Source organism: Panthera onca, chromosome A1 (genome assembly GCF_046562875.1).
Source record: "Panthera onca isolate mPanOnc1 chromosome A1, mPanOnc1 haplotype 2, whole genome shotgun sequence".
Lineage (NCBI taxonomy): Eukaryota > Metazoa > Chordata > Mammalia > Carnivora > Felidae > Panthera > Panthera onca.
This window is the reverse complement of record NC_138339.1, coordinates 142,116,814-142,137,961: the sequence shown is the minus strand read 5'-3', so window position 1 is coordinate 142,137,961 and position 21,148 is coordinate 142,116,814. Positions and strand designations below refer to the sequence as shown.

Genomic DNA, 21,148 nt, shown 5'->3' with positions numbered 1-21,148 from the left:
AAAGGTTACACTTATCCCCCCCCCCACACACACACACACACAATCTTCTGTCTTTAAAAGGTTATACTTATTCTGAGTCTCCTTTAAAATCTCTACACAGGACCCTGGAGGTCACAACACAGACTGTTTCTTCACAATGGCACTGTGATTTTCTCCCATGATGAGGGATGGCTCCTGTCACAGCTGCTTCCCAGAATCCTTCCTAAGCCTTTTTTTTTTTAAAGCACATGAGCCCTGCTTTTAATTGGGCATTTCATTAGAGAAGAATGAGGCATAAAGGAAAACAAAATGGTCTGTAGTCATTTGTTTTGAGGAGATCATTCTAGTCATCAACATCTGAACCCTGCTGAAGAACAGTTTCAATTTCCCTTCTCAAGCACGGGGAAAGCAATGTTGACAACACATATTTCTCTCTGTCAAAACATTTCACTGACTCGGCAATCTGTAGACAGTTTGAGAGTCATATCACCAGCAAGCGGTGCCATAGCGTTCTCCCCATTATTTTAAAATCCTAATGGCACGTGCTTCATGAGAGGGGCACAGTGCGGGCCAAGATCCAAATTGAAAAGAAAAATGCTAAGCGAGTCAGTGAGCGGAGAGGGCACTGTCAATAATGGGCCTCATTACTGAGCCACAGAGAAAGATGGGGCCATCGGCATCCCAGTTCCTCTGGAGAGGACGGCCCCATTGCCCTTGGAGTCAAGTCTCCTGAGGAGGGTCACTCAGGGAATTCTGTGAGCTCTGCACTCAGCAGAAGAAGTGGGCTCGGGCTCACAAATGAGAAATGGATTTCATACCACGGGACCTAATTCAATTGTTACCTTTGGCTGAGGGTGGGAAGAAGAAACGAAAGAATTGTATTCAAGTACAATAAGAGGCCGGCTGTGTGTGTGTGTGTGTGTGTGTGTGTGTGTGTGTGTGTGTTCCTGACACAGAAAAAGGCAAGCAACAGGCAACAAAATTAGACTTACACTGACAAAACTCCTTACGGCCCCCTAGAAAGATAACAACTATGGCGGGATCTCCTCACAAAGGTTCATTACACCTTTAAGAGATAATGTTCAAGGAAATGGAAATGTGCTGCCCGGATAATGGCCTTGGGCTTCGAGGCAGATACCTCGGGGCTTCAAGGCCATGGCTTTGGCAGAAAACAAATCCTGAAGCAAAGCTGAGCCTTTCTTGTCAAGGCCAAAGAACACTTATCAGTCACGAGGTTCAGATTCATGAAAGAAATGCCTTCCAAAAAAGGCAAAGACAGTCAGTAAAGTGCCCTGCAAGCAACGCGCAGGCTTACCAATGGGCGGCCACATCTATCCCCAGGTTCTCAAAGGAGAAGACCGTTTACCCATTATTGTCAATTGGCTGGTTTAGTAAAATTGCTCAGACCTCCCACCATTCACCTCCGGCCTTTCAACATAGTTTGCTGGCTTTTGCTAAACCTATTTTCATCCTTTTCTAAAAGGTCAATGAGACCGTGTGTTGACTTGACAGTAGCAAGTGCTTTCGCCGTGATCCCTGATAATATTAGTCTGGCTGTGTTTCACAGGAAGTGTGCAGTTTGTCTTTCTTATAAAAATTCCTTGATTCGTCAAGCTGGTACCAGCTGTTACCACTTTAATAGAGATCCCTGCATAACTTCAAAATATCTTACTCCCTCCAAAATTATCCTGATGCTCAAGACTGTCTGGCGCTCTGAAATGTGCTTCTTGCTTCTGTCTCTTATCTGGATGGGTTAATTAACTTCACCCAGCATGCTGTTAAGCTGCGCTACCAGCCAGGCATCTAGCTTTACCACAGCAGTCCCCTTCCGCCATGTTCCTACAGAGACAAACAAGTATGGCCAAGGGGATAAGGCTGTGGTAGGTTTTGGTTTTTTGTGTTTCTGTTTTTGTTTTTGCTTTTGCTTCTTATTCTCTCATGAAGAGGAGCATTTAGGTGGTAACTACTTGGTGAGGTAGAAAGTGGCAGCTACTCAAAGTTCACTCATGTGTTTGAGACAACTCAGGCCATTTGATGGCAAAGGTAAGATCATCTGGAGGGAGGACACTAGAAAGGGAAATGATAATAGTTACGTTTTAAAAGATACCATAGAAGATGCCTGGGTGGCTCAGTTGTTTGAGCATCTGACTTCAGCTCGGTCATTATCTAACAGTTCATGAGTTCAAGCCCACATCGGGCTTGCTGCTGTGAGCATGGAGCCTGATTTGGATGTTCTGTCCCCCTTCTCTCCACCCCTCCCCCCACCTGTGCTTTCTCAAAAATTAATAAACATTTTTAAAATTTCTTTTAAAAAAAGGCATACGGCAAAGCTAGCTAAGCCTGCCACTCCTGCCCCTGTGCACCTTGCGGATCCACCCCAGCTAATACGCCCTTGGCCAGATCCCATCAAAGCAGTACCACAAGACTGGCAGTGTGCAAGCAGCCCATACAGGGTCCACACCACTCCATAGTGACTCCTGCCCCTGGGAGAGGGGAAGATAAGGTATACACCAGTCTGACTATAGCCCCAGTGGTGGGCTGGGGGCAGACATTGGGTCTGACGGTGGCTCCGTGCACCAACACATGTTTCTCCGGACAGTACAGGGGAAGGGCCCTGCAGTTTGGAGCTACCACAGGGACTACCCAAAATGACAAAACGGAAGAATTCTCCTCAAAAGAAACTCCAGGAAGTAGTGACAAATAACGAATTGATCAAAACTGATTTAAGCAGTATAACAGAACAAGAATTTAGAATGAGAGTCATAAAATTAATCTCTGGGCTTGAAAAAAGCATAGAGGACAGCAGAGAATCTACTGCTACAGAGATCAAGGGACTAAGAAACAGGAGGAGCTAAAAAATGCTATAAATGAGCTGCAAAATAAAATGGAGGTTGCCATAGGACGAATTGAAGAGGCAGAGGAGAGAATAAGTGAATTAAAAGATAAAATTATGGAAAAAGAGGAAGCTGAGAAAAAGAGAGATAAAAAAATCCAGGAGTATGAGGGGAGAATTAGAGAACTAAGTGATGCAATCAAACAGAACAATATCCATATCATAGGAATTCCAGAAGAAGAAGAGAGAGAGAAAGGGGATGAAGGTGTACTTGAACAAATCATAGCTGAGAACTTCCCTGATCTGGGGATGGAAACAGACATTGGAATCCAAGAGGCATAGAGAACTCTCTTCAGATGTAACTTGAATCAATCCTCTGCAAGATATACCATAGTGAAATTGTGATACAAAGATAAAGAGAGAATTCTGAAAGCAGCTAGGGATAAACAGGCCCTAACTTACAAAGGTAGACACATAAGGGTAGTAGCAGACCTATCTACTGAAACTTGGCAGGCCAGAAAGAAATGGCAGGAAATCTTCAATGTGATGAACAGAAAAAAATGTGCAGCCAAGAACCCTTTATCCAGCAAGTCTGTCATTCAGAATAGAAGGAGAGATAAAGGTTTTCCCAAGCAAACAAAAACTGAAGGAATTCATCACTGCTAAACCAGTGAAAGGAACAGCTTTGAATCCAAATGACAGCCCTGCCTTAGTTTAAAGCTAGGTTCTCTTTTCTGCTTATTATGGATCTTTGATAAGAAATACAATTGCTGAGAAGTCTGTTTTGCTTGCTGTTTGCTATGAGCATTGTGAGACCTTTCCTGATTGTAACCTGCTGTAGAATGGGCTGTAAAACTTCCTAAATGTAGTCTGATATGTAATGGAATGAGTGATTGTATACAAACTAACCGGCATTTCTCGCTTCTGTAAACCTGCCTGCTTAGCACATTCCTCACCTACCCCCTTCCCCCTTTCTTCCTCCCACCACAAGTAAAAAACCTCCCCTGTGCTATTTGTCTCTGTCTATAAAAACGCTATACCAACCCTATTCGTGGCCTCTTGTGTCACCGGCGACGAGTGCGCAGAGGACCAGGTTCGAACCTGCAATAAACAACCCTTGCCGCTTGGCTTTGACTTACGACTCTGGTGGTCTTTTGTGGGAGGTTTTGGAACTTCAGGCATTACACCAGCCCTACAGGAGATCCTAAGGGGGATTCTATGAGTGAAATGTTGCAAGGACCACAAAGTACCAAAGACATCTCTCCAAGCATGAAACGTACAGATATCACAACGATTCTAAACCCATATCTTTCTATAATAACACTGAATGTAAATGGACTAAATGCTCCAACCAAAAGACAAAGGGTACCAGAATTGATTAAAAAAAAAAAAAAAAAAAAACAAAAAACAAGACCCATCTATCTGCTGTCTACAAGAGACACATTTTAGACCAGAGGACATCTTCAGATTGAAAACGAGGGGATGGAGAACTATCTATCATGCTACTGGAAGTCAAAAGAAAGCTGGAGTAGCCATACTTATAACAGACAAACTAGAGTTTAAATTAAAGGTTGTAACAAGAGATGAAGAAGGGCATTATATAATTACAGGGTCTATCCATCAGGAAGAGCTAACAATTATAAATGTCTATGCTCCGAATAAGAAAGCCCCCAAATATATAAAACAGTTAATCACAATCATAAGCAACCTTATTGATAAGAAAATGGTAATTGCAGTGGACGTTAATACCCCACTTACAATAATGGATAGATCATCTAGACACAGAATCAATAAAGAAACAAGGGCCCTGACTGATACATTGGATCAGATGGACTTGACAGATATATTTAGAACTCTGCCTCCCAAAGAAACAGAATATGCTTTCTTCTCGAGTACACATGGAACATTCTCCAAGATAGATCACATTCTGGGTCACAAAACAGCCCTTCATAAGCATAGAAGAATTGAGATCATACCATGCACACTTTGAGACCACAATGCTATGAAACTTGAAATCAACCACAGGAAAAAGTCTGGAAAACCTCCAAAAGCATGGACATTAAAGAACACCCTACTAAAGAATGAATGGATCAACCAGGCAATTAGAGAAGAAATTTAAAAATATATGGAAACAAAAGAAAATGAAAATACAACAATCCAAATGCTTTGGGATGCAGCGAAGGCAGTCCTTAGAGGAAAATACATTGCAATCCAGGCCTATCTCAAAAAACAAGAAAAATCCCAAATACGAAATCTAACAGCACACCTAAAGGAAACAGAAGCAGAACAGCAAAGACACCCCAAACCCAGCAGAAGAAGAAAAATAATAAAGATCAGAGCAGAAAAAAACAATATAGAATCTAAAAAAAACTATAGACCATATCAATGAAAGCAAAAGTTGGTTTTTTGAAAAAAAATAAACAAAATTGACAAACCTCTAGCCAGGTTTCTCAAAAAGAAAAGGGAGATTACCCAAATAGATGAAATCATGAATGAAAATGGAATTATTACAACTAATCCCTCAGAAATACAAGCAATTATCAGGGAATGCTATGAAAAATTATATGCCAATAAACTGGACAACCTGGAAGAAATGGACAAATTCCTAAGCACCCACACAGTTCCCAAACTCAAACAGGAAGAAATAGAAAATTTGAACAGACCCATAACCAGCGAAGAAATTGAATCAGTTATCAAAAATCTCCCAACAAATAAGAGTCCAAGACCAGATGGCTTCCCTGGGGAATTCTACCAGACATTTAAAGCAGAGATAATACCTATCCATCTCAAGCTGTTCCAAAAAAAAAGAAAGGGAAGGAAAACTTTAAGACTCATTCTATGAAGCCAGCATTACTTTGATTTCTAAACCAGACAGAGAACCATCCAAAAAAGAGAACTACAGGCCAATATCCCTAATGAATATGGATGCAAAAATTGTCAACAAGATACTAGCAAATTGAATGCAACAGCGTGTAAAAAGAATTATTCACCATGATCAAGTGGGATTCATTCCTGGGCTGCAGGGCTGGTTCAATATTTGCAAATCAACCAATGTGATACATCACATTAATAAAAGAAAAGATAAGAACCATATGATCCTGTCAATCAATGCAGAAAAAGCATTCGACAAAATTCAGCATCGTTTCTTAATAAAAACCCTAGAGAAAGTCAGGATAGAAGGAACATACTTAAACATCATAAAAGCCATTTATGAAAAGCCCACAGCTAATATCATCCTCAATGGGGAAAAACAGAGCTTCCCCCTGAGATCAGGAACACGACAGGGATGTCCACTCTCACCGCTGTTGTTTAACATAGTGTTGGAAGTTCTAGCATCAGCAATCAGACAACAAAAGGAAATCAAAGTCATCAAAATTGGCAGAGATGAAGTGAAGCTTTCACTTTTTGCAGATGACATGATATTATACATGGAAAACCTGACAGATTCCACCAAAAGTCTGCTAGAACTGATACATGAATTTAGCAAAGTTACAGGATACAAATCAATGTACAGAAATCAGTTGCATTCTTATACACTAATAATGAAGCAACAGAAAGACAAATAAAGAAACTGATCCCATTCACAATTGCACCAGAATCATAAAATACCTAGGAATAAACCTAACCAAAGATGTAAAAGATCTGTATGCCAAAAACTATAGAAAGCTTACAAAGGAAATTAAAGAAGATACAAAGAAATGGAAAAACATTCCATGCTCATGGACTGGAAGAATAAATATTGTTAAAATGTCAATACTACCCAAAGTAATCTACACATTAAATGCAATCCCAATCAAAATTGCACCAGCATTCTTCTCAAAGCTAGAACAAGCAATCCTAAAATTTGTATGGAACCACAAAAGACTCCAAATAGCCAAAGTAATATTGAAGAAGAAGACCAAAGTGGGAGGTATCACAATCCCAGACTTTAGCCTCTACTACAAAGCTGTAATCATCAAGACAGTATGATATTGGCACAAAAACAGACATATAGACCAATGGAATAGAATAGAGACCCCAGAATTGGACCCACAAATGTATGGGCAACTAATATTTGACAAAGGGAAGAATATCCAATGGAAAAAAGACAGTATCTTTAACAAATGGTGCTGGGAGAACTGGACAGCAACATGCAGAGGAATGAAACTAGACTACTTTCTTACACCATTCACACAAGTAAACTCAAAACGGATGAAGGACCTGAATGTGAGACAGGAAACCATCAAAACCCTAGAGGAGAAAGCAGGAAAAAACCTCTCTGACCTCAGCCACAGCAATCTCTTACTTGACACATCTCCAAAGGCAAGGGAATTAAAAGCAAAAAATGAACTATTGGGACCTCATGAAGATAAAAAGCTTCTGCACTGCAGGGGCGCCTGGGTGGCTCAGTCGGTTAAGCGGCCGACTTCGGCTCAGGTCATGATCTCGCAGTCCGTGAGCTCGAGCCTCTCATCGGGCTCTGTGCTGACTGCTCAGAGCCTGGAGCCTGTTTCAGATTCTGTGTCTCCCTCTCTCTCTGACCCTCCCCTGTTCATGCTCTGTCTCTCTCTGTCTCAAAAATAAATAAACATTAAAAAAAAAAAAAAAAGCTTCTGCACTGCAAAGGAAACAATCAACAAAACTAAAAGGCAACGGATGGAATGGGAAAAGATATTTGCAAATGACATATGGGACAAAGGGCTGGTATCTAAAATGTATGAAGAACTCACCAAACTCCACACCCAAAAAACAAATAATCCAGTGAAGAAATGGGCAGAAGACATGAATAGACAATTCTCTAAAGAAGACATCCAGATGGCCAACAGGCACATGAAAAGATGCTTAATGTCACCCCTCATCAGGGAAATAGAAATCAAAACCACACTGAGATGTCACCTCACACCAGTCAGAGTGGCTAAAATGAACAAATCAGGAGACTGTAGATGCTGGAGAGGATGTGGAGAAACAGGAACCCTCTTGCACGGTTGGTGGGAATGCAAACTGGTGCAGCCACTCTGGAAAACAGTGTGGAGGTTCCTCAAAAAATTAAAAATAGATATACCCTATGACCCAGCAATAGCACTGCTAGGAATTTACCCAAGGGAAACAGGAGTGCTGATGCATAGGGGCACTTTGTACCCCAATGTTTATAGCAGCACTTTCAACAATAGCTAAATTATGGAAAGAGACTAAACGTCCATCAACTGATGAATGTATAAAGAAGTTGTGGTTTATATATACAATGGAATACTACTTGGCAATGAGAAAGAATGATATATGGCCTTTTGTAGCAATGTGGATGGAACTGGAGGGTGTGATGCTAAGTGAAATAAGTCATGCAAAGAAAGACAGATACCATGTGTTTTCACTCTTATGTGGATCCTGAGAAACTTACAGAAGACCATGGGGGAGGGAAAGGGGAAAAAAAAAGTTAGAGAGGGAGGGAGCCAAACCATAGGAGACTCTTAAAAACTGAGAATAAACTAAGGGTCGATGGGGGGTAGGGGAGAGGGGAAAGTGGGTGATGGGCATTGAGGAGGGCACCTTTTGGGATGAGCACTGGGTGCTGTATGGAAACCAATTTGACAATAAATTTCATATTAAAAAAAAACATCAAAGTAGAAACAGTTTGACAGAGACCACCATTGCTATAAGAAAAATAAAATTTAAAACACTGAAAAAATAAATAATAAAAATAAATTTTAAAAATGCCATAGAAGAATGTATAAATAACGTCTTTCCTTACCCTTCCCAAAATGTATATATCTTCCTGTGCTACAACCCTAAGAAGCATTTTAATTCTTAATTCCTAATACACAATAATCCTTGTGGGTATCTACCTTTAATACTGTCCAAGTCATGGCCACTTGGTCCTGCGATAATACCAAGGTCAGAGTGTTTATGGCCACCTCCTTCACCTCCTTTGCTTCCCAAAGGAGGAGATCCAAGTTCCAGATGGATTCAAAACAGCATTAGAAAGAGCTAAATTCTCCAGAGAGAATCCCATCTACACCACTGGAGGGTCCCAGATGTACTAGAAAGGCAGATGTGACTGTCACAGAGAAATCAATAACTGGGGATTGTTACCTGTGCAGAGCCATTGGGAAGATCTAATGTGGCCTAAGGGGGTGAAGTCACATTCATTTCTGTGTGTCCTAGACCCTTGTCTAGACCAAAGCAAACTGTCTCTGAAATGAATGTATTATCTTCTGGTTTACTTTGACTCTATGTAAAATGGGAGAAAATGACAACAGATAGAGGGATGGGTCCAGGAGATAGTAAATAGGGCTGGAATTTGAAAGTACAGATGGTTTATTTTAAAGGCTCAAATTTCTTGATCTCAAATGAGGACCTCTGCATCTTCTGATGAACTTATTAAAAACCAAATCAAATTTTTGCTGCAGGGAACTAAAATTGCAGATATGTAAACAGGTTTGGGTTAGGCTATACTGGAATCCCAGTTTAAATGTTACAGGGTGACCACTACTGAGTATTTCAAACTTGCCTTAACCTGACTTGCTCTCCTTTCAACTTACCTATATAATGCCTAATGACATCTGCGTTTGTTTTCCTCTTGAAATATTTTATAGTCAGCTCCCAGTAATTGGGCCACAGCTAGCATTTCTTCACCATATTGATTCACCGAGTTGATATCCATTGGTTGTTGACCTCAATAATGGGGAGGACACCTATAGTTTGAGCAGTATCCCTGATGCCTGGACATCCATATGCCAGTGCATATTAAGGACAAACAGATGACTAAGAGAAAACAGGCTCCAAATGGGGATAACATGTCACTATTCAGGCTCCTTTTTCTCCCTGCCCTACAGTCATCTATGGACTGACCCACTAAGTGGGAGGGACCTACATCAATCACTCTGTGCATCAAAGATACACTTCACTGGGTAGTGACTGACAGACCCACTAAGATCATCCTTTCTAGAACATCTGAGCATGAGACACCAAGAAGGATACAAAAGACCCAGAGAGAAGAAGCCAAAGCAATGAGACAATGGAAGCCACCAGTAAATACAGGCCATGGGGTAGGGAATTGTAGGAAAGAGAGATGGCAGTCAACAGCCTCAGAAGGAGAGAATCACAGTGAACACAACAGAGAGGCAGAGACACAGTAGGGCAAAGAGAGTGGACTCATATGTTTCTCTGGTACCTGAACACTGTTCCATATATCTCTGAAGTCTTCTTGGGGGTCTACTGAGGGGGATTCTTCTACTCCATATTCCTTAAATCCTAACGAACTCAGGGACTTTCCTCCATCAGTGTAGTAATAATGTGACCATTGCTCACAGTATTTGGGAACTTTTTGGGGATTACTTCAAAACCTGATCAAGATTCTCCTGAATGTCCATAAAGCGATATGAAATCTTTTAATTCTGAGAAAGAGGTTTTTGAAAATGGGAGAAGAGTAAAAGAGTAACTCAGATTCGAATCTTTGAAAGAAGGTAGAGGATCTAATTGAAAAATCTTTAAAAAACAAATTAGATATGATCCTAAAAACAGGATTCTGCAAAGGACCACATAATAAATATTTCAGGCTTTGAGGGCCATATGGTCTCTGTCAAAACTACTAACCTCTGCCATTGTAGCATGAAAGCTGCCATATATGAGGGTATATAAATGAATAAACATTGCTGTCTTCCAACAAAACATTACTTCTGATCACTGGAATGTGAATTTCATGTAATTTTCATGTGTCACAATATATTATTTTTCTTTTGATTTTTTTTCAACCACTTAAAAATGTAAAAATCTTTCTTAACTCTGGAGTCATACCAAACAGGCAGTAGGCTGGATTTCACTTGAGGCCCTATTTGGCTGAACCCTTTTCTAAAGACTGGAAAGTGTCAACAGGTACACCTGCATGTGTGGTGGGGTGCGTGTGTGTGCATGCACATGTGCAAATGTGTTAAAGTGCTCTGAAGCCAAATCCAAAGGAGTTCCTAGACATTTAGCAGAAGTGATCTCACTGAAAAAAGTGATAGCTTCCCAAGGTGATTATATTGAAGTGCAAAATTATTACAATACATACACTCCTTGGGGGCAGAGACTGTGCCTCATGCATTTCAGTTTCCTTCACTTGCCTTACAAATAGTCCACATTCAATTTATTTTTTGCCAATTGAATGCGTTTTAATGAGTTTGTTAAAAGCCATCTCATTACATGATAGCTGTCCCTTGAATACGAACTAACTATTCAAAGATTCTTGAACAATTTAGATCAATATATCTGTAACAGAGTGTTAAAATACTACCCATCATTAACATTTGGTTTATTCATTAGTAATTCCAATCTGGAAAACTGTGGTCTGTCTTTGAAAATGTCTTTTTTATTAAAAAAAATATATTTATTTATTTATTTATTTATTTATTTATTTATTTATTTTGAGAGAGAGGGAGGGAGAGAGTGTGAGCAAGAGAGGGGCAGAGAGAAGGAGAGAGTGAATCCCAAGCAGGCTCCACAGTGTAAGCACAGAGCCCGATGCAGGGCTTGAGCCCATGAACTGTGAGATCATCACCTGAGCCGAAATCAAGAGTCAGACACTTAACTGAATGATCCACCCAGGCGCCCCTAAAAATATCTTTTAAAACTAACTTAAAACCTAGTCATTTTTTTTATGGGGCGCCTGGGTGGCTCGGTCGGTTAAGCGGCCGACTTTGGCTCAGGTCATGATCTCGTGGTCCGTGAGTTCGAGCCCCGCGTCGGGCTCTGTGCTGACAGCTCAGAGCCTGGAGCCTGTTTCAGATTCTGTGTCTCCCTCTCTCTGTGACCCTCCCCCATTCATGCTGTCTCTCTCTGTCTCAAAAATAAATAAACGTTAAAAAAAAAAAATTTTTTTTAAACCTAGTCATTTTTTTTCTATGTTGTCAAAATTGTATTTGACAACAGAAATATATCATTCATACTTCAAGCTTCCAACCAAATTAGGATAGCCTGAGACTTGTGATGGAGTCAAAAGTTAAGCTGGTTTTTGACTCTACAATAAATACTCCTTCTATAGATTTTTAGCGTGACCCTCCCTTAAAATCAGAAGTACAGATAGCAACACAAACTATAAGCAGCATCACAATGCCTCAGACTGATAAGTCAAACACTTGTAACCCAAAAGTAAAGTTTTATGTGTGTGTTGCTTTTTAAGTTTCAAAAATTTTGCCTTTATCCTCAATCTGGGCAACTTACGACATTTTCTACAAAACATTTTTGGAAGGTAAGTTGAACTCATCAAACTGTTGTCAAAACCTTGCACTTTCTCTCTTCTCCCTCTGTGCCACTCCCTCCTCCTCTACCCCCAACTCCCCATAAACACACACATAGGCACACACACACATATTATACACTTTCTTTCCAGGATGGCCCATTTATTATGACATTTCCTTAAAAAAAATTTCTTTCAGATCCAATTTGCCTTCACGAAAGCCCAAATGAGAGAGATCACATCCCTGGAATGGCCAAGATTATCATGATGCCATAAACAGAAACAAGAGGAAAGAGCCCTAGCAAACAGTCCCTACTGTGGGACAAGAGATGACCCCTTTCAGCTGAGCTCCTCCTCAATGATGCTCTCTGCCTGCACATTGAGGGACACGCAGCACTCAGGGTAGTTTTCTGTGAGGGAAGGCCACTGTGAGCCAGGCAACCCAGAGTTGAGTTTCAGACCAAACTGAAAACTAGAAAGAGTGCCATAATCTGTCTCCCACACAGCTGTGTGATTACCGTCCCACCTCCCGCATGCCACTCATGAACCTCAAGAGACATCCAGCCATTATGGGTGCCCCGAACAGCTGATCCACCAGCTTTGCCACAAAAGGGAGTGCCAGCAGCCCTTTACAGTGACTGGATCCTGTTGTGCAAGGTGGGTGAGGGGGGGGGGTGCGCAAACATGGGCCATTGGATGGGTCTCTTAACAGGGCAGCATGCCTGCAGCCATATTCCATACAGCAGCTGCAGTAATGTCTTCAAAACAGACATCAGACCATGTCACTCCCCTTATCAGTATCCCCCAGTGGCCTTCCATTATTCATGGGATGAAAATCCAAATTTGTAAGCAGGATGAGCTAGACTCTTGTCTAGACCATGGTGGGCTCCTCTTGGGTGGCCTCCATCATTGGGCCTCCAATCATTGGGTTCCCCTGCCTTCCTGCTTCTGGTTCCTTTCACCAGCAGGAGGAATCCATGGGAGCTTTGAAACACGGAGGGGAATGAAGGGATCGTTCCCTCCACCCCCCATAAGCCTCCTCCCTGCCAGTTCACAGTCACCAGCCCTGGGATACTGCACTAAACCCTGTTGCTTTACCTTAACCCTGCCCACATCAAAACCCTCTCCAAATAACCCAATTTTAGCGCGCCTTTGGTTTCCTGCCACATATGGCCTAAAATGCCCTGAATGATCTGACCTTTGCCTCCTATTCCCACTTCATATTATTGAAACCACTCTCACTCACCTCCTCCCAAGCCACTTGGGCTTTCTCTATGGTTCTTAAATATTTTAAGCTTGTCCCTATCCCTAGACCTTTGTCTTTGCCTACACTATCCCCTCTACCCTACCCCACTCCCAGCCATTTACATGCCTGTTTCCTCCCCATCTTTCAGGGGTCAAGAATTCTCTCCTCAGGCCTTCCCACACCACCCACCCCATCAATCTCTACAACATCACACTGCCTTTTTTGTTTTTAAAGCACAGAGAACTATCTAAAATGTCCTTGTTTATTTCTTTGCTTATTTAGTTTCTGTCTCTCTTCTCTTGCTCTCCAAGACAGCAAGGATTTTCTTGTCTCCTTCCTGTTCACCCCTTTAAACTCTGAACCAGAACCATTCCTGATACATAGAAAGATTACACAAAATGATACACAAAATCATTTTATCTTGAATTAATAAATAGCATCTAATATGTCCAATCTACCATGGGAGAAAGGGAATAGAGCTACAGAGAGGCCAGGTTGAAGAAAATCATTAAACCTATCCTGGAAAGTTTCAAGTAGTTATAGATTATTTCAAGAGTAGCAGATTATTAAATTATCAAAGATTTTTCTCAATCAATAAGTACTTCAATCAATAAATGCCAGTCACTGGGAAAACCATAGTAAGCAAGATAGATCTGACCCTCCATGGGGTGTATAGCAATTTGGTAAGAGAGATAACTGGACAAGGAATCAAGGGTATAACAACTCCCTTTGGGAAAGTATAGGGTAATATGGGACACACAGAAAGGGCCAAGGAGACTCCAAAGGCAGAGACTCGTAGACTTAACTGACCCAAAAGACCACACACTTAGTGGGTAGAGGGACAGAGGAAACCAAGGCTTTGCAGAAATATCCACTACCATACATAGTGAGACATGTTATTGAGTACCTCTCTACCTACTCACATACCACCCAGTCCTCCTCTGGGCCCTCCACACCTGGGAGCATTATATTTATTGGTGAGGAACCTCCTTTCTCTGTCATTGAACTGTGGTTCATACATATTATCTCCAGCTCTCTCATCAGTGTTTTAGAACAGGAGTCATGTTTTATCGCTCTCGGCACACATCACAACACCCAGCAGAGGGAAGGAGGTGAAATCACCTCCCCCCAAAATAAGGTTTGAGAGCAACCAAAGGTCCACTAAACAAAACCAATAATACATACAGCCTTTGTATCTTATCTAGGAATAATGAATTGAGTCTGATTATATAATTCTTTTAAAGGGTTGATGGAAATACTACAACACTGTGTTGTAATATTCAATACTTAAAAACAAGAAATCCAGGGGGCACCTGGGTGGCTCAGTCAGTTAGACCTCCAACTTTGGCTCAGGTCATGATTTCACAGTTCACAAGTTCCAGCCCTGTGTCAGGCTCTGTGCTGACAGCTCGGAGCCTGGAGCCTGCCTCAGATTCTCTGTCTCCCTCTCTCTCTCTGCCCCTCTCCCGCTCATGCTCGGTCTCTCTCTGTCTCTCAAAAATAATAAACGTTAAAAAAAAAAGAGAGAGAGAGAAAGAAGGAAATCCAGGATCTCTTTTTTAAAGATTTTCTTTTTGAGCAATTTCTACACCCAATATGGGGATTGAACTCACAACCCCAAGATCAAGAGTCTCATGCTCCAATGAGTCAACCAGGTGCCCTTCCAGGATCTATTTTTTCACTCCAAAAGAAAATACTTAGGTCTATTTCTCTGAATAAGGAATCTGCATGCAGTTCCCGTCAGGGCAGCAAGAGGCAGGATGATGAAAGTGGTGAAACCTTGGGTGGGTCTTCAAATACCAAGGTGAGAACCTGCCAGTCAGACCACCTCGGCCACCAAGGCTTATTTGTGATGTCACAATACAGGCCCTTGTAAGGTGAAAATCACCCAGGTATTCACACTGCCTCGCAACAGAAAAGAAATCAGAGAACTGTCGAACACTTGGCCTCCAGCTTTAGCCCACTTTCTGCCATTTCTACATGAAGTCACTCAAGACCTGTCAGATTAAATGACTTCCCAAGGCCACACACACAGCCTGTGAGGGGCAGAAGGGGAAATAGAGTCACCAGGGTAACCCCACGACTCTTTTGAGGAAAAGAACTCAGTTATTTGGTCACTGGAAAGCTGGGAAAACAGTCTCTCATTGCTCACAGCTTTCCTCTGAAATCTGCAGCAGCCACACGCCTGAGGTAAATTGGCTTAACAGAGTTTCTTGAGGCACGGTTGTCACCTTGTCTGAATGGCATGAGGTGATTCTCAGAAAGGGAAAACAAATGAGGAGTTTCTGGCTCAGTGCTGAGGAAAGTTGAAACCCATTCAACCCTCAGCTTTTCAGCATTGCTAGTGTATCCTTTTAACGGTGATTGCTTCAACAAGCATTGTTGAACTGCATTAAGTCGGGATCAATCCATCGCACAGCTCTGAGCCTACAAATGCATGTTGCAGTGCGTTTCAGAAATGACTCACTGAATCCATCTTTTTTCCTCTAAAAAGCATACAGGAATCGGTCTTTCCCTGAGATGAACTCACAATTTGAGCCAAAAATGGATCCCCCACCTTTTATACGGACCACCTCCTCAATTTCACCCCCTATCCTCCTTCTATTTCGGCCAAAGTCCCCATAACAACAGCGGAAAGGGAAATTCATCTTCCTCCCAGGCTGCGGCTTTGACTAGGACCCCCACCTGCTACCAAGCTTCACCTCAATCCTTGTTATATCCAAAGGACACTTCAGGCAATGACTGAAGGAAAGTAGGGTCAAAGCGAACAGTAGGACAGAGATAATTTCTACACGGTGTACGCTTAAGAACATTAATGGGATCAGAGGCAAAGCACTCAAGGTCTTGAGCTTGCATATCAACAAAGGAGGAAGAAGAGGCCGGCTGTGGGTTCAGGGGTTGGCAGGGAGACGGGGTATGCCCTGCCCTGATCTGCTGTGGAGTTACCCAAGGGAGCCTCACAGCAAAGCTCCCCTAGCATGCATGGGGCTTTCCCCTTTACTCAGACTGCCCAAATACGTTTTCTTTTTTTTTTTTTTTAATATGAAATTTATTGTCAAATTGGTTTCCACACAACACCCAGTGCTCATCCCAACAGGTGCCCTCCTCAATGCCCATCACCCACCCCCCATCAACCCTCAGTTTATTCTCAGTTTTTAAGAGTCTCTTATGCTTTGGCCAAGTACGTTTTCAAAGATGACCCAGAACATCTAGAGCACCCCAGCGACACTGCATTGGTAAACCAGGAGTCGCACAGCAACCGCTCTACTCACATAACGGAACAAGTCACATGCCACAGGGGACAAGCCGAAAACAACTGATGCTTCATTTGCTACCCATTCAAACCTCATCTGCACGCTCATTCTTCCCTGCCTCTTGGAGGAAATCTCCGGAAAAGCCCTCAATTTTTTTTTTCAGTTTGATTGAAGCACAAGAACAGTTTTGTTTTGGCAATGATTGCCTACTTAAACACGAAAATCAACACCAAACTATCTAATTTAGAGTCCCTTTCCATCTCCACTGTTGTTGTTTAGGCCTAGAAATAAATGTAAGGGGGGTGGAGGGGAGGCCTGCTGCACTGGCTCTCACGTTCCCAGCTTTACACTTCCAGGCCTCCTCTCTCGAGCCAGAGTCCAGCCCAAGGGAGGAAGGCACTCAGGAATTGGACACAGTCTGAGCCTGGCTGGTGATCCAACATTTGGCGATCATTAACCCTGCTCTTTGTCTCGTGAGGTCGGTGGAGGGGAACGCGGAGACCCCCTGGAAGCAAGGTCTCAGATGTGGGTGATGCCACCTCCACTGACAGGCCACTTCTGACCCTCTCAGCTCCCCGACCCCCAGCAGACCACCCATGCAGACTCTCCTGTGTTGTCATATCACCTGGGCTCCCTGGCCACATCCTGGTCAGCTCCCCTCCGCCGCCAGCCTTGCAGACCCACAAGCACCCCAGGAAGATGCATGCCTTCAGTCTTGCTACTGAAGGGGGAGAAATGGCTCCCACGTAGGCTTCTGAGGGTGTCATGCTACCAGGTACACAGCTCTAGCTACCTCCTCAGCAGTGGTGAGACACCCATCCCTCGTGCCAACGGACTCCACAGGAGAGCTGGCAACCTGCGAGCGGACTTCTTGAAACCCCTCTCAGCGTGAGATGAGGGCGGCGAGGGAGGAGGGAAGAGAAGCCCACGGCTCTTCCATGGTCTTTCTCCTCCTTTCAGCCCCTCTCTTGGATGCCCTCCAGGTCAGGTGGTGAAACCGATTTTCAGCCACTTCCTCAGCCAGTCCTGCGTGGGAGATATGACACTCACTTTGAAATGTGGGGTTTCTGTTGTTTTCTACTCGGCCCTTAGGACCTCGGCGAAAATTAAGACTCCCATTTTGACAGCTGATTACATAATCACGGTACTGCCTGCTGTCAAATGGATCCCTTACCTGAGTCTGGGCGGAAGTGAAAAATAGAAACCTTACTTAGATAACCGACCCCTTGTACTTACATATGAAGGTTCTTGCCTTTGAAAAAGTTCCCGGCCTGATTGTTCTAGATAGACCTCACTGTTACAGATGGCACAGGATAGTATCGAGTGCCTAATGGAATCTGATGGGATTCCCCCCCACCCCGGTTTTCTCAGCTTTAATTACTAAGGGCCATAGCTGTGAGCAAAGGCATTAAGCAACCACATTCCAGGGCAGAGAATTTCCATTAGTTGTGGCCAACTCCACGTCACTGTGTCTTGCCTTCTCTCTTTCTATTTCTCTCTCTGTCTCTGTCTGTCTGTCTCTCTCTTTTTCACACACACACACACACACACACGCACACACACACTGCTGTACAACAAATTACCACAAAGTTAGTAACTTCAAACAACACACATTTATTCTCTTATAGTTCTAGAGGGCGGAAGCCCAGTACCAGTTTCACTGGATCAGAATCAAAGTGTCAAGAAGGCCACACTCCTCCCAGAGGCCTCCTGGGGAGAATCTGCTTCCTGCCTTTTCTAGCGCCTAGAGCTGCATTTCTTGGCCTATGGTCCCTTCCTCCAACTTCAAGACCAGAAGCACAACATTTTGCTTCAGTCACCACATGACCTCTGACCCTCCAGTCAAATCTTGCTCAGCTGCCCCTCAGAGGAACACTGGTGATTCCATTCAGGTCCCATGTGGATAATCCAGGCAATGTCCCCATCTCAGGATCCTTAATTTTAATGACATCTTCACAGTCCCCTTTGCCATCTAAGAGCTACCAGGATTCAAAGACAGGCTCCCAAGTTCAGGACCTGGATATCAGTGGGGGGCATTATTCAGTTTTCCACAAGGAAAAGTAGTGTTCAGGGAAAGAGAATGCTCTCTCCCCGGCTCCTGCCTCAAAGCCAAGTAAGAGAGACCTCTAAAAAATCAGGCACATGGATGACACTATCAACTGTCACTGGGCCCAAACCATGCTCTTTTACTTGTACAAGTGTTAAGGTTGAAAAGCTACACATTCACCCTGGTGGCTTCCTCGAGAGCCAGAGATCCCATGTGGCAGAGCTCTAGCCAATGAGACCTATCTGGAAATCTCACAATGCCAGCCACCCTCTTCTTCCTAGCCTTGGAGATGGGAGGGGAAAGCAGAAACTACAGCAGCCACCTCCGAGGGAAAGCTCAGGAGACTGGCCGAGGTGTTGGCCCTGACACCTCTGAGTCACTAAACTAGTTCCAACCACCAGGGACACCTGTGGGTGAGATCACCAGCTTTGGGGTCAGGCTGATAGAGACAGATCCCAGCCCCATTTCTCAATGGCTGAGTGACCTGGCGAAAAATCACTCATCTTTTCCTCCTGTCATCACAAAGAGGAAATGAGCTCATGCAAATCAACACCCAGCATAAGCACTCGGCACCTATTAGCTACGGCATTCTTTCTAACCCAACCCAATTAAAAGTGTGTGCCAATTCCTTACTGAGAAGGGAATTCACAATTAATATAATTAATATAGTCAATTCTGCCAAAACACACGATGCAGAAACTTCAAGTCCTATGGCCTATCCAGGGACAAAAGGAACCAGAGAGTAAATGGAATCCAAGAGGTCTGGGCACCAGGTGCTGAACTGGGGAGAGACTGGGGTTTTCTACCTGTAGCACAGCAGCCACTGGCGTCTGCTGAGCACAGCACCCAGACCTCCACGTCCACCCACACCACAGTCAGAGTCCCTGAAAACCCTCTCTCATTTTGCCCCAGTCACAGGAATGGGATGAGAGAGTTTCCAGGAGACAAGACCAGAGCTTAATTTTCCCTTAAAAAAAAAAAAAAAAAAAAAAAGCAAGATGACCATTTTCTTTAAACACAGGCAAGATGACTTCTGTAGGGTCGTTAGAAGGACTGCATCATTCCAATGCTCTTTCTATTTATGGGTTGCTGAAACGGGGCCACATGGATTCAGGGACATGATTTTCAAGACAAAATGGGCATCAAAGGAGAATAAGCGAACAATCTAATTTTGGCCATTATTAGGACATCTCATTATTGTCCCCTCTTGGTAAGATTCACCTGTGGCTCTCTAGGAGTGTTTTCTCCACCGACACCCTAAAGTAACTCACCCTGGAGAAGACAATGAGCATTGTAGAGAGTGTGTGGGTTGCAGAGAAAATGCCAGGTCCCTAGGCACTCACTGCAGTGGGTGGGGGGCACAAAATTTGGACAGCTGAGGGGATCAGCCAGGGAGAAAGGGGGCTATGAGCAGGGGCTAGAGTGGACAAGAGCATGATAAGTGAACCACCAGGAAAAGAAGATGGCCTGACTGGTGGAGAAGAAGCAGCAAATCCAATGTCAGCAGAAATAAGCTTGGACAGATGGGGGGAGCGACATGAAAATGAGCAGTGAACTATAAAACTTTTTATTCCCCAGAGAACGAAGAAGACAGTCTAACATCTGGGACATTTCTCATGTGACCATTTGGGACTGCCGATCTTTTTCTAGGGGTCTAAAATGATGGCCAGGATTGGTGGGACTTCCTGAGGGTACCCGGAAGGTTCCCATGGCTCCAGGCCGATACGTAGGATTTCTGGGAACAGCAGAGCACCGTCACTTTGCAGTTTGGAGAAATTTAAAAGCATCTTACTACCATCCTCTGGAATAATGTGACCCAAACACGTTCTGTTTTTAGTATTGCAAAATGTTCTCTTTTTTTTCTTTTTTCTTTCTTTCTTTTTTTTTTTTTTTTTTTTTTTTTTTCTGAGAAAGCCAACTCAGCATAAGCTCACCTTATCTCCTTCCTGTCGCTTGGAAGGACAAGAGCGCTTCAGGTAGGAAAATAAAGATGCTGCTATTAGGAAGCGCCAGTGGACGAGTGGGATGTACTGGGGCCTCACCTGATTTATCTTCACTAATGGCTTCTAGGAGGAGAGAGACAACAGTGAGTACAGATCGCGTCGCAGGTAATGTTTTGCTTCACAGAATGCTTTGCCTCATTTTCCTGCTGCTTGTACATGCTGCAAATGAGAAAGTGCCCAGCTGACAGCCTTCCTTCTGATTTATAGGAAAGGTCATTTAATCCCAAGTAAGCATTTTGCTAACTATGAAGCTGTCCCGTCTTTACCACCCCTCTCCCTGTTCCCTTTAGCTTTCCTGGAGATTGTGATCTGTACCTGTAGCAGGAGCAAAATGGAAATATTCTAGTGATTATTGCTCAAGGTGACCTGATGGTGTGAATATGCAAAATTCTGAGGGGAGTAATTCAAGTCATATATCTATGACTCTCATAATTACTTTGAATATGAATATGATGATACTATACATTTGTCATGCATGTGGCTAGAATATTCATGGAATCAAACAGTAAATACTATTTGGATCAATGAGATTTTCATCGAATATTTATGGTGTTCCCAAAGAAGAGCCTGGATTCTGCAAAATACAACAATATTAG

General features: G+C 43.1%; 1 long non-coding RNA gene across 4 annotated transcripts in view; it reads right to left on the bottom strand.

Annotated features, from left to right (window-relative positions):
* LOC144617220 (uncharacterized) overlaps positions 1-20,939 on the bottom strand; it is a 58,654-nt gene extending 37,715 nt beyond the window's left edge. For 2 of the 4 annotated variants that reach the window (XR_013557474.2, XR_013557480.2), the window contains exon 1: positions 9,328-9,623. This is a non-coding gene — a long non-coding RNA (uncharacterized LOC144617220). Of the gene's footprint in view, positions 1-9,327; positions 9,624-20,483 lie in introns of those variants that run through there. The other 2 variants (XR_013557475.2, XR_013557486.2) reach the window with 2 other exon arrangements.
* Positions 20,940-21,148: the final 209 nt, after the last annotated feature.